Genomic DNA, 3952 nt, shown 5'->3' on the forward strand with positions numbered 1-3952 from the left:
CTGGCTGCCCCAGCCCATCTGGTGGGCTCCACGGTGTAAACCCTCCTTAGGGTGACCTGCCCACGATGGCTCAGATCAAGGGCTCAGTTCCTACCCAAGAGCACTTCAAGTGAATTCAGCAGCCATTCTGCTGAGTTGCTCAAAATCTTTTAATTACTTCACTTAGGGGGACAGACCTAAGCAGAGGTCTTGGTACCTGTCATTTGACTTACCTGAGAGAAATAAAGAAGTTATTAAAAATCTCTCGCTCTTTTAACATAATCATGATTTGACAATAAATACCGATTTTTTTTTTTTTTTTGGCTGTACCGTGCAGCATGCAGGATCTTAGTTCCCTGGCCAGGGATCGAACCTGTGCCCCCTGCAGTGGAAGTGCAGAGTCTTAACCCCTGGACCACCAGGGAAGTCCCTAAATATCAATGTTTTATAATCCACAGTGCCACCTCTAGAACTCCAGATGAGGCAATACAGTTAGGAAATATGGATGACACAAACACATACATCTGGTTCCAATTTATTAAAAAACAAAACCAAACGAAATTCTGCAATGAAATTTCCTGGAATTCACAATCCTTTTCAAATCTTCATAGTTGCATTTTTTTTGAACCAGTACATAAGAACACGATTGCACTTATTTACACGATAGTCTTCTATATAACAAAAATAGCCATGTTGTATGATTGAATGTTTCCAATTATTATCCTTAATATTTCGTCACTAGCCCACATGAGACAAACGGCTTATGCTTTCCAAGCACAAAGAGAATACAGTAAAGCAAGATAAAAGTCATGTCTCCTAATAGAAGACAAATCCCTTTAAAGACAGTTTTTTAAAACTTCCGTGTATTTCAAGAGATATATAAAGTGCTTTAGAAGGAGTAAGGTAGGTGCCTGAGGTGGGGAAGAGGGAAAGAGAAAGAGATTTATACAGAAAACAAAACAAAAACTAATAACTACACTGCCTTAACTAATCATTTAAATGTGACTTTGTATAGAAGATGATGTTTGGGTAAAACAGCTACATAATTCACTACTAATTTTTTTTAGCAATTAAGAGCTAACCAAAGTCCAAATAAAAAGTTACTCATGCAAATGCCATGAGGAATAACTTCGGTGATTTTGAGTCATGTGGCAAAAAAATCAAGGAAGCTCAGTCTCATCTGAATATGGAGAGGATGGGTCAGGGATCATTATGTGTGGGTGTTGCAGACTGGCCAGAAAGACCTCGAGGGGATGCTAAGTAAAATTCTACCGGTGACATCATTCGTTTTACAACGAAAGCACATAATTTGTGTTCAGGAGTGGAAAAATAAATCCACTGGATTTTTTTGTTGTTGCTGGTAGGGAGGGACTAGAGATTGATTTATGATGCCATGTCTGGACTATTTCTGAATGGAAGATTCATTCTTTGTAGGAGACATTTTTTTTTCCCCCAGTGGAAATAATAATATGCTCTATACAAAGAGGTTTAAATAAGTTGTTTTTTTTTTGTTTTTTTGTTTCACATTAGTGAGCTGGTCATGCTCTGGTCATGATCTGCAGTCCACAAAGTCAGTGTCACATATCTACTGCTTGGGAGGCTCCCCTGGAAACTAGAATAATCCCACTCCCAGCTCATGAACATTTTAAAGAACAACACCCATTAGTTTTTCAGGAAATGAATGGAATGTAACTTTTCACAAGTACAAAATTACTTCATTTTCTAAATATAAGGGACATCCCACTATAAAAATAACAACCCTCCCTTCCCTCCCCCAACCCTACATCTCTTTCTAATTATAAAATGGTACAACCATTTCAGATTACTAATGTGAAAGCAGGAAGTAAATATATTATTATGTACATGTACAAAACACGTGAGTATTTCACACCATTTACATTCATATGAAAGAAGTCTGTTTATTGATCTTCCTTTGCAATCTGACAAGAAAAAAGTTGAGATAACGTTACAAAACAATTAGGCCCTTGCCTTATAACTCTGCACAAACATTCCAGCCAGAGGCATCTTCTTTGCAAACAGAACAAACAATACTCTTTCAGCATTCTGCAGAAGGAAGGGGCTGCTGACAGATCTTCCATGGGATCCTCCTCCAACTTCTCAGAGTTTGTGACATTCCTTCCTCTTTTGACAAATGTGGACCAAATTCTCAACTACTGAGGAAACTGTACGATGAAAGGCAAATCACTACTAGTTGTTGAGGAAATGGTGACCCTAGTCAAATTATCTGGCTGAAAGAATAATGGCGAGAATTCCAGCAGAGGGCACCCTGCCCCTTTGCAATAACATCCCACTTAACACTAAGTACCATAGCCGCCAACACAAACACAAGCTGAAAAGTCCTTTTGTTAATAGTCCTTCTTCCATTGCTCCACTATCTATTACTACAGGCAATAGTTTGGTATTTTCTTCAAAAGAGCAGGATATGCTGTAATTAATGAGCTCTTATACATGAAAATTCTTTGGCTATTTAAAATCTTCACATTCTCAAAGAGAACAATATTCTGAGTTCAATAAAGCGCTCGACTTGTCTGAAACTTTTGAGGGAAAAGGGGACTAAGCACTAGACTTTCAAGATGGTGCGGTACTAAGGCCATGATATATTTTTTTATATTTCTGGATTTAGTAAGGTCAATCACAAGCCTGCAAGAGAAAACCCCATCTCAGAGTTTCATTCGACCAAGCAAACCACCTTCATTTTTATTTATGAGCACATTGTGAGAAAATTAAACTCGTCCCTGGAAGAAACATGTGTGTCCATTTGGATGGCGATTGGTCTTTGGTTTATAGAGTACACACGGTCCCCACGTTTTTCCTGCTTCTCCAAGCCCTTCACTTCAGTAAGGATGACAAGACCACAGGCCTTCTGTCAAGCAATGACTTTAGGTAACTCAGGTTGAGCTACCTTCTCCACAGATTTTTCTCCCTCTGTTCAGACCGGCAGAACCTCTGAAGCGATGTATATTCTTGCCTTATCATTATCCTTAACAAACATTTATCAGGTGGCCAGAGAGAGAATAGCTCGGTAGTAAGCACAAATGTTAACAGTAGCACAAGGATGAGAAGGTCTTTGATCATGGAGGTTCCTGAAGAAGCCACTTGATCATGAAGCACGCAAGGCAGGCAACATTCAGAGTTTGTAAAGAGAGATGTGAAGGACCTCAGCAGCTTCTTTGTAGGATGAGCAGGTTTTGCAATTACAGGGCTTGATAATTAAGGGTCTACATCCAGGATCTGGAATCACTGCTTGAGTTTTGGGATGGTTAATTTAGTGCCATCGAAAGGCTCAAAGGGGAGAGCATGGCTACTGATCTATTGATCTGTGGGTCTTTATAAATTATTGTCCCCATTACAAAGGTCCTGGAGTTGTGAGATGGGGAGGGGATCAGGGAAAGGGAAGAGGTAAGTGATGAGAAACTCACACCTGCTTCTCAGAATTAATTTATTTTTCAGGTAATCCCAACCTTCTTTGCCATCAGGAGAGCGCTAAACTCCTTAAGACGTACACGTTCCCCCAAACAGGTCATCTCTAAAGCTAGGGGATGCTCGTGGATTCGGGAAGAACATCCATGTTCATGCTCTTCCATCCTCTTTTCTGACTACCTGCGGGTAAGTATCCCCACCACCTTTTAATTGCCATCATCAAATGTACTTTTCAGTCCCGGCCATGCAAATAGCACAGAGGAGGGACTTCTGTGACTGCAGGGCACTCACTGCACAAGAATCTGTGTGTCTGTCACTTTAGGGGAATGGGTTTTTTTTTTTTGGCCTCTTTTTCAGTCTTAAGGAAGAAGTGGCCTCTCAGATCACTTACAAAGAGCAAACTCTCGTGCCAAGACGCTAAGAAGCAGGAGTGGACACCGGATACGGTACAGCCCACATGTTTTTCCAAGAGATCCTAACCCTGTGGTGGGAGGGCCTGTGGTGAACTCAGAAGGTCACAAATGCTAGAGGT

The 3952-nt window shown here is 40.5% G+C and overlaps 1 non-coding gene across 1 annotated transcript; it reads right to left on the reverse strand.

Moving 5' to 3' along the window:
• Positions 1-331: 331 nt before the first annotated feature.
• On the reverse strand, positions 332-404 carry TRNAG-UCC (transfer RNA glycine (anticodon UCC)). The gene has a single exon. It is a non-coding gene; the product is annotated as a tRNA-Gly (tRNA).
• Between the last annotated feature and the right edge of the window lie 3548 nt (positions 405-3952).

The sequence above is a fragment of the Phocoena phocoena genome, chromosome 5 (assembly GCF_963924675.1).
Source record: "Phocoena phocoena chromosome 5, mPhoPho1.1, whole genome shotgun sequence".
NCBI classification, from domain to species: Eukaryota; Metazoa; Chordata; class Mammalia; order Artiodactyla; family Phocoenidae; genus Phocoena; species Phocoena phocoena.